Below are 10,482 nucleotides of genomic sequence, written 5' to 3'. Positions count from 1 at the left end.
ACAAGCAGTGTGTGCTAGTCGATTCTAACATAACCTAAACGTCATAAACCAAGCTTGGACATATGGTAAACAAACTGCTTCGACACATTAGTGATTTTGTTTTGGTATTACAGTGAAATTCCCCATTACGGACAGTCCTTATAACCGGACAGCTCCAATAACCGGACAAAATTTGGGCACACAGGTTTTTCATTCACTTTTTCATACAAATATCATCCTAATAAACGGACACTCTAATAACCGGACGCGGACAAAGTATTTCAAACCATTTTCATAAAAAAATTTCTCATAAACGGACAAAATTCAAAAATATCACAAGCAAGCTTTGTTGTTCATTATAAAAATGAAATAGGTGATTCCCCTTTTAACATGTATGCACACATTCAAGCCCTGTGTTTTAAATTAAGAGTAGTTTTCCATTCAGTTTGTTAAGTCAGTTGTATGCGAATGGTTGCGTTCAAAGTTCGTAATAATATGGCGCCGAAAAAGAAGGTACTTTCTATTAAAGAAAAAATGGAAATTATTAATGTATTCGAAAAAGATAAATTATCAGTACGTGGAATTGCAAAAAGGTATAGTGAGCCCAAAAATTTAATTGTAGGTTCAATATTGTCAAAACACAAGCTGCTGAAATCAATAAAAATAAAGAAAAAATTCGTTCTAAATGGGAGTCTGGAGTTAATGTTCATCAAAAGCGAAGCTTTCTTAAAGAAGGCGGCTCTGAAATAGACAAGATGTGTTTTAATTGGTTCGCTAAGGCTAGAAGTCAAAACATTCCGATTTCTGGTCCCATTTTGAAAGCAAAGGCAATGGAAATTGCTGGCAAACTGGGTGTACCTAATTTTAATGCTTCAGATGGATGGTTAAACAAACGGCGAATAAGGAATAATGTTGCTTTCAAATGCGTATCTGGTGAAGCTGCAGATGTAAACCAGGATGGTGTCGAACAGTTTAGGACAAAACTGCCATCTCTGTTGACCAAGCCTCAAGACATTTACAACGCAGACGAAAGTGGGCTTTTTTTTCGTGCCTTACAAATCAAAGGAAAGACTCACAATTTTGTTCTGTGCTAACATGGCTGCTTTTGGTTATATGTAAAGCAGCCCGTCCTCGATCTTTTAAGCATGTTCCAATCGCAAAACTGCCAGTGGATTGGAAGTCTAATAAAAAAGCATGGATGACTCGAGAAGTAATGAGTGAATGGCTGCAGCAGTTCAATCGAAGAATGAAAGCCCAGAAAAAATTATCTTGTTTTTAGATAACGCGGCTTCTCACCCAAAGGAATTAAACTTAACCAATATAAAAATTATTTTCTTGCCGCCAAATACAACGGCAGTTAGCCAACCCCTTGATCAAGGTATAATCCAAAATTTTAAAACTTTGTATAGAAGCTTAGTTTTAAAACATTTGCTATCTAAAATTGACAATACAAGTTCAGCCTCAGAGCTTTCAAAATCGATTAATGTACTAGAAGCTGTGTGTTTCATCAAAGCAGCTTGGGATAAAGTGGAAGCCACAACCGTCCGAAATTGCTTCCGTAAAGCAGGATTTTTGGAAACTTATGAGGATCTTCCAGATTTTGATTCTGAAGATGATATTCCACTGGCAATCTATACTAGGCTTCAGGAAGGACTAGACTTGGCAAATGATTTGGAAGGTTTTCTCCAAATGGATCAAAATGTTTTCACTGAGGACAACAATATAGAAATTCAATTTGACCAACAAGATGATACTATGGACATAAGTGATTCAGAAGATGAATTTTCAGAAGAAATATGTGAGCCTATAACATCATATGATGAGGCTTTAAAACTTGTTGCGAGCTTGAAACAATTTGCAAAAAATGACTATGAGCTTTCCAGCACATTAAAAATATCGAGAGTCACTTTGAAAATGAGCATTTTAAATTACAGCAATCAATGTTTAAGCAATTAAGCATTACCGAATTTTTTCAATCAAACTAGTATTGAAATGTAAAGACTTGTACAATGTACTTAATCGATATATGTACATATATGTATTTATATGTAATACTAAAGTATGCAAATATTGTTTACTTCCAAAAATTTCTTAAATAAACTATGTACAATACAATTTATATGTGTGGTATATATTTTGTGACTTCATCCCTTATAAGCGGACATCTCCCATAGCCGGACAAAAACACTGCGACGGTGAGTGTCCGGTTATAAGGAATTTCACTGTATATACATACTTTTGGTTTTGTGAAAATGTCTGATTTTGTTCCTACAAAAAGTTTATGGAAATGCTGCTTTAAGGGAAACAATGTGCCGAGATTGATTCCGTCGCTTCAAAGACGGTGATTTTAATATTGACTACCGTCCCCGTGAAGGGCAAAAAATGTCGAAGACGCTGAAGTGCATCGTGACGGGTGATGAAAACTGGATTCATTACAGCAATCCAAAGAAAAGAAAGTCATGAGGACTATCCAGTCATGCTTCCACGTCGTCGCCTCGGCCGAAAATTCACGAACTGTTAAAACCAAGCGAAACCATCACTGAGGATCGGTATCGACTTCAATTGACGCGATTGAGCCGAGCACTGCGCGAGAAGCGGCCGCAATACGCGGAGAGGCATGAAAAAGTGATTCTACAGCATGACAATGCTCGGCCTCACGTTGCCAAACCCGTTAAAACCTACCTGGAAACACTGAAATGGAAAATCGTACCGTACTCACCATATTCTCCATATATTGCGCCATCCTCTTATCATCTGTTCCGATCGATGGCACATTGTCTAGCTGACCAGCAGTTCCATTCATAAGAAGACATCAAAAATGGATAGCCTCAAAAGATGAATAGTTTTACCGTGACGGTAAACGAGATCTGCCAAAAAGATGGGAAAAAGTAGTAGCCAGCGATGGGCAATACTTTCAATGATTCACTTGCAACCATTTTTTCAGAATAAAGCTGTATTTTCATCATAAAAACCGCGAGAACTTAGTTGCGCACCTAATAATTAAAAATGTTATTCTAGGAAAAATACACAATTTTTTTTTATTATATGGCGTTCATCCCTGAGGGCCAATTTTCGAGGTCTTTCAGTATGAGGTGGGCTCTTAAGACTTGTTTCCTCTTTAAAACGTTTTATTGCGCTATAAATAGTAAAACGACTTCGATTCACCGTTTGACCGATTTCTGCAAATGAATTGCCCTCATTATGTATACATAACATTATTTTTCTTTCAGCTTCAGTTGTGTCTGCTTGTTTCCGCCCCATGATGTATTAATAACGCAAAAGTAAGACTTGAAATGACCAAATAAGTTTAGATTCGAATGATAATATTCATAACGCGACTTATTCGAAAGCAGAGGATGCTGTTTTAGAAAAATTAAATCAGCTAAAATTTAAAATTCATACTTTGTGTAAATAATTTAGTCCCTTGAAAGTATGTGGAATCGTATGATTTTCGTTAATATTTTATTTATGGAGTAAAATTTGGTTAGTTTTAAATAAGCCATATATTGGTGTATTTTTCCTAGAATAACATTTTTAATTACATAAGGTTAGGTTAGGTTCCCCTGGCTGGCTGAAAGCCATTTTTTTTTGGTGGCGACCGTCGTCTACTGCGTCGTGTGGTGTGGCCCTCCTCTCTTTCTGGGGAGACACCCTTCCCGGAACTGCTTTCTATATTACTTCGGGAGGGCCAAGAACGGCATCCCTAAGGGACCAATTCTATTCACCCACGTCTGGGTCCACCATATTTGTAGCCAGCTTTCATGATATAGCCACGTCTACTTATGTCTCTATCTGTGTGGCTCCGTTTTGTTGCATTGTGTCTAGTCAATCTTTATTTTCTGTAGTACTTTCGTGACGTATTTCTTTACCACGTTCCAGCTGTCCTTGCGTTCGAACATTTTGCTGATTATGTTGCTTGGTGCGATGTCGCCAATCTTCTCCCACAGAGCCTTTTTTTTCGTAAGCCATCTTTTACAACTAAAAAACATGTGTTCAGCGTCATCGCTCAGCGCTTCACAGTATACGCATTTGGAATCGGTTACCTTGCCCATGCGGTATAGGTATCTCCGAAAGTATCCGTGGCCCGAGAGGAGCCGAAGTTCCTTTGGACCCATTTGTCAATTAATGGAATAAGATTCGCCGTCCATCTGCCACTCGTTTTGAGAAGCTAGTGATTACGTGTTTCTTCTTGGGGTCCCACGCATTCATTCGATTCCGGACCATGAAGTCGACGGATATTTGCCCGCTTATCACGAAAATTACAGCAGCAGAGACAGTGCGGTAGGCTGAGGAAACTCTGAGTGCCGTTGTTCGTTGCATAGCGTCCAGTGCTTTGCGCTTCACTTTGCAGCTTAGCACAATTCACCATACTTCGCTGCCGTACAGGAGAATTTAGCTTGTGGCCCCCATAATTAGCTTTCTTTGGCTCTGTGTTGGCTCACCGATGTTTGCTATTAACCTACTTAACATAGGTTAAGGAAACTCTGAGTGCCGTTGTTCGTTGCATAGCGTTCAGTGCTTTGCGCTTCGCTTTGCAGCTTAGCACAATTCACCATACTTCGCTGCCGTACAGGCGAATTTAGCTTGTGGCCGCCATAATTAGCTTTCTTTGGCTCTGTGTTGGCTCACAGATGTTTGCCATTAACCTACTTAGCATAGGCTAAGGAAACTCTGAGTGCCGTTGTTCCTTGCATAGCGTCCAGTGCTTTGCGCTTCGCTTTGCAGCTTAGCACAATTCACCATACTTCGCTGCCGCACAGGAGAATTTAGCTTGTGTCCGCCATAATTAGCTTTCTTTGGCTCTGTGTTGGCTCACCGATATTTGCCATTAACCTACTTAGCATATCCGTGACCGTTGCTGCTTTGGTAGCCGCATGCTGTATCTGGGCCCAGGAAGTAAGTCTGCAGTCAATCTGAATACCTTAGTATTTCACAACTTTTTTGGTCACTAAGGACGTGTTGCCTATTTGCATGTGACCTCGTGGCATAAAGATGACTTCGGTTTCATGACTTGGTTCAGCTTCCTTCTATCGTCCGCAGTGTCCGGAAAAGGTATGACTGTCGCTTTATCGTCCACATATCCCACTAGATATGTATCTTTTGGCACATCAAGCGGTGCCAGGACGGTAATGCGGTTCGAGTAGTGGCGTCTGCGTTGAGCGCTGGTTACCACCTCCTCTATTACGCAAGGGTTGATTTTCCGCATCGGAAACCGTATTGCCTTGCTGATAATCCTCCTGCGCTCTCAACAGTCTTTGCATGTCTGCGCTCAATGAGTTTCTCAAGCAATTTGCCGGCGTTGTCCAGAATGCAAAGCGGACGTTAAGCTGGCGGTTGTGTTGGTTCACCCTTACCCTTACAGAACAGCATCAGATGCTGTATTTTCCACAGCTTAGGGAAGATGCTTTGAGCAATGCATGCATTGTAAACATCGAGCATTATATCTGGTCGGCTTTCAGCCACAGAACTTCAGCTGGGATGCCATCTGGGCGTGAAGTTTTTTTTTGAGGCTTCTTACCGCGGTTTTAAGCTCTTCCTCGGTGAAGGGTGGGAGCATCTCGTCACCTTTGGGGGTCTCTGTCCCCGCACAGCATAGGGTGCGTGGGGAGCAGTTTGTCCAGTATTTTGCTGATAGCATCACTTTCTAGAGGTCTGAAATCATCTGCTTCCGCCTCTGCTTCTCTGTTTAGTCTAGCTCTGGTGTACCTTCTTCTATTACGGAAGCAGGTTCTTCGAGCTCTGTGATTTCTGATATCCACCAGTAGGCAGGTCGTCTTCTTGAGGGTAACCCCGCACGCGGCGCCGATGCGTCGCAGCTTTTGGCAATGCGCGGCATCAAGGCGCTTGCAAGGGAGCCAGCGTCACCACTTATGTGCGGCTTGGAAATTGCATCAAAGAGCTTCAGTGTTCACTTTGGCCATGTTCAATTTGCGAGTGCCCTTTGTTTTAGTTGTTGGGGTAGGGTCAGTTCTCGCACTGATCCGGAATGTGATACACTGCTGGTCAATTCATACTGGGTTCTCCCAGGATTTCCCAACCGTTGATTTCCCCAGCCAGGCTATCAGTCCCTAGGGTGATATCCGGCATGGTGGGTTCACCACCTGGTCTCCTAAAAATAATGGCGTTTCCTGTGTTTGCCACTACAAGCCCCAGTCTGGCAGCCATGTGCAGTATATGTCTTCCCCGTGTGTTCGTAGTAGGGGCGTCCCACTTGACAGCCTTGGCGTTGAAGTGTTTGTATTTTGAACGTATGTGTAGCAACGACGGGCTCCGTACTGTGAGACGACGACTGCGCTATCGCTTGGTAGCTTTGGTAGAGTGCGGCCGTTCCTGTTTCGTCCTCGAACCAGGTTCCCTTGACAATCCGTCCGTACTGCTCCCTGATGATGACCACATCTGGCCCCCTCTCGGTAGCTGGGTTGTTCGAGCGGAGCGTCTGCTGTGCGACTCCTATGCTTATTTGCCTGGAGTACTCTCATCACTTCTTAGCTTGGGGGCAGCTCCTTGACCCTTGAAGGTGGTCAGGGCGGTGAATGCAATTGGGGGCTGCTTTGCAGTCTTTTATTTTGTGCCCTGGTTTCCAGCATAAGGGCCACTGCAGTTTGCGGCTGAAAGCCATCACATAGATCTATTGGACCTTAGTGGTACCAGATGGAGCTTCACCGCTACGTTTCATTGTAGAAGGTTTCTTGCAATAAGCCTGCGTCTTTTGCGAATCTAAGTAAGCTCTGAAACTCTAATCGCGAGAGATGTTCTAACCTCTCATATGCAGGGCAAGAACATAGAAGGTGTTCAAGAGTTTCCTTCTCTTCCAGTTTATTTGCAAAATCTGCAGCTATCATTGTTTGCAATCCACATCTTGTGTGCGTGAGCCGCTAGCAAATTGTAGTCTGTGAGTATACCTACGACAGTTCTGCTGTCCTTTCTAGACAGGGCTAGTACGAATCTGGTGTATTTATCTGCATTCTATGAACGCATGATTTTCGCGGTTTTACAAGAGGTTAGACTATTCCACCTCCTGTCTATCCGTGTTTCCATGTCTGCAGCGATGTCATTGTATACCGTATTTAAAGGTTTCCGTATGCCATTTTCTTGTTCGAATTGTATGTAAAGAACGCTTTTGGCAATCTCATCTACAATTTCGTTTACTGCAATGCCCTTATGTCCGGGTACCCAATAGATATGTAGCCGTCTGTCGGCGGCTAGTCTTTCTATGGCTTCCCTGGTCCTAAGAACGTTTTTAGATGAAATTTCTTATGAGTTTATTGCCGCTTGACTGTTAATATATTTATGTTGGAGTTGCTTGATGTCCTTTCTAGTTCTATTTCTGCAGCCCTTCCTATCGCAAAGACTTCTGCTTGAAAATTACTGCAATGGTCAGAGAGCTATGCGCAATAAATCCGTGCACCTACTCCGTCCATCATTTTCGAGCCCTCAATATTGGGGATAGGTTTTATACCTCTTTTCCACTCCTCTTCTTCTATTGTTGTTCGGAATCTCTTCACCCAATTTTATTTCGGAGTCATATAGTCCGTATTGTCCGATAACTCATAGCTATTGAGCTATGCCCGAATATTTTACAGGTAAATTATCTGCACCTACTCCGTCCATCATTTTCGAGCCGTCAGTAAATATATTAAGGGTATTGGGGATAGGTTTCATACCTCTTTTTCACCCCTCTTCTTCTATTGTTTTCGGAATCTCTTCACCTAATTTTATTTCGGAGCCATATAGTCCGTATTGTCCGATAACTCATAGCTATTGAGCTATGTCCGAATATTTTACAGGTAAATTCACCCGTTGCGTTAAGTCTTGCGGCAAATCTGCCGCAACGTCAATCGGTGGTAGGTTGAGTATTCTTGCAAGTGCTGCCGTAGAAGTAGTTTTCATTGCCCCTTTCCATAGGTATTTTGTGTGTCGTTTTTCTCAATGCAGTCCACCACACTAGAGCACCATAGAATAATATTGGCTTCACTACAGCTGAGTAGCACCAATACAATATTGAAGGAGATAGACCCCATATAACTCCCAGCATTCTTTTACTGCATATAGTGCGTTACTGGCATTTTTCTTCCTCTCCAATATATTGTGCGTCCATGATACTTTGCTATCCAAAATTACTCCAAGGGACTTTGCGTGGTCTTTAAGAGTCAGTTCTACCCCGTTTAGTTCCGGGGGGTGCCAATTCAGGATCTTGTACCTTTTAGTAAAAAGTATCATATGCGTTTTATTGGCGTTTATCCCCAAGTCTGTTTGAGTTGCCGATTGATACACTGTTGCTAGTGTATTACTCATTATGTCGCTCACAGTATCTAGGTATTTGCCTGTTACTACTACGGCTATGTCATCTGCATATGCTATTGGTAGATGCCGTGCCTTCAGATTTCGTTAGTAGCTCATTAGCTGCGAGTAACCAGAGAAGTGACGATAGAACGCCACCTTTAGTGAGCTTAGCTTCGTTCCATTCCGCACGCATTATTCTTCAACCTAAAAGGTTCTTTATCCATGAATAAACAGCGAGTTCTGCATTTGTTGTATCCAAGCCCTTTAGAATGGCTTCCCTCGACACATAATTGAATGCACCACAAATGTCTAGAAATACTTCTAAAGCGTATTCCTTGTACTCTAGAGTTTTCCCTATAAGTAACACTAGTGAGTGTAACGCAGTCTCTGTGGATCTGCCATTAGTATATGCGTGTTGTGCCTTAGACATAAAGTCTGGCATCCTATTTTCTCTAGTATGGGTATCGAGGATTTTTTCAAACGTTTTCAGGACGAATAAGGTCAAACTGATTGGCTTTTATTCCTTTTAGAGTATGGGGTTGCTTTTACATATTTTTGATATAAACACAACCCTTGCTTCTCTCCAGAGTACTGACACTTAATTAAACCTTAGGCATCCTATGTATATCGCTTTTAGCTATGGTACAAACAGATTGCCCACCCTTTTGAGCATGGCTAGAAAAATTCAGTCTACACCCAGTGATTTAAATGGGCCAAAAGTGCTTATTGCTCACTCTATTTTTTCCATTCTAATAATGTCTTTTGGGATGTTTACTACGTTGTTTCAAAAAGGCTCCTGACGTAAGTAGTCTATGCATTCTGGAAAATGCGTACTGACTAAATATTGTAGTCATTCTTCACAACTATCGGTCCAGTCCCCGTTGGACTTAAGTATTAAGTTGGGCATAGTCGGGTGGTTTGATAACAGTTTCCTGAGCCTAGACGCTTCGTTCGTGCTTTCTATTATACTGTCACATAAGTCTTTCCATGATTCTCTCTTGGCTTTACGCACCTTTTTCTTATATGTTCGTCATAGATCATTATACTCTTCCCAGCAGGATTCATTATAGGCTACTCGAGTCACTTTATAGAGTTTTTACGCTGCGCCTTTTTGACCACAGCTCCGTCATCCACCAAGATGTCTTTGATTTGCGTTTCAAGCGTAGGGGAGGGCATGTTGCTTGTTATACTTTGTTAAGTGCCCTTGTTACCGTTCTAACACTCTCTTCCAGTTCAACAAAGGAGCTGAACCTGCGAGGTCTCAATGGTTTTTGCAATAGCACTTTCCTAAACAGATCCAAGTTTGTGTTTCTAGGATTTCTGAAGGTTTTGCTTTTGAGCTTGGGCGAGAATGTTATTTTGAATTGTATGTATTGCTGGTCGGAAAAAGATGGCGTAATTTATACTCTCCAATCTTCCACACTCGTAGAGTTATTTGTAAAGAGAGCTAAGTCTAGAACATTTTTGGAGGTGGGCCCAATAAATGTTGGTTCCTCACACCAATTTGCTATTTCTACGCTAGTTTGTAAATAAAGTTAAGTAGATACTCACCTCTAGGGTTTATGTCGGAGCTCTCCCATAGAATGTGATGAGGTCACTGGAGAAATTGGTATTAAACTACCACGTATTACTGGTCTTACCCAGTTCGTAGAGTTCGGGAAGTATGTGTTGTAGTTTGGTAATTCCAGTCCAGATACCACGTTGCCTGAACCGATATAGAGACACGTCATTGAATGAGCTCAACTGAGGCCTCCTTGCTTTTGTGAAGGTTAATTTGAAGGACCTTCAGCATCAGGTGGCTTCCATCTGCGTTCGCTGATTAAGCCACTTTCAACACCTTCCAGTCGTCGATAGGTACATCTTTGCATTTGCAGTAGACGCAGTGCATGGTCCGAGTTTACTGTGCGCGGTATTAACACCTTCGCCTTTGATATTGACGGTACACAGCTGCCATCAACTATTTCTAGTGCGGCACCTTCCCATAGGCCTTGAAGCTTCTTCACAGCTTCCTTAATTCATGGGGGTTGTCCTTGCACTTAATAATTTTGACACCGCTGAACCATCCTGCTTCGAAGAGAGCTTCCAATAGCTTTATTTTCGCTGTTTTCCACTGCTCCTGCGACACTTGCCCCAGCGGGTTACCATGATCAATAAGTGCCACAGTCAGGTGCATTTTATCAATCTCATTGGCAGCCGCCGTTGTTTTGGTTATTGTCGGTT

General features: G+C 42.1%; 1 pseudogene; it reads left to right on the top strand.

The window, feature by feature from the left end:
* Positions 1 to 214: 214 nt before the first annotated feature.
* LOC129251287 (uncharacterized) lies at positions 215 to 1,935 on the top strand (annotated as a pseudogene).
* Positions 1,936 to 10,482: the final 8,547 nt, after the last annotated feature.

This window comes from Anastrepha obliqua, unplaced genomic scaffold (genome assembly GCF_027943255.1).
Source record: "Anastrepha obliqua isolate idAnaObli1 unplaced genomic scaffold, idAnaObli1_1.0 ptg000012l, whole genome shotgun sequence".
NCBI classification, from domain to species: Eukaryota; Metazoa; Arthropoda; class Insecta; order Diptera; family Tephritidae; genus Anastrepha; species Anastrepha obliqua.
This window is presented reverse-complemented; position numbering and strand designations above follow the sequence as displayed.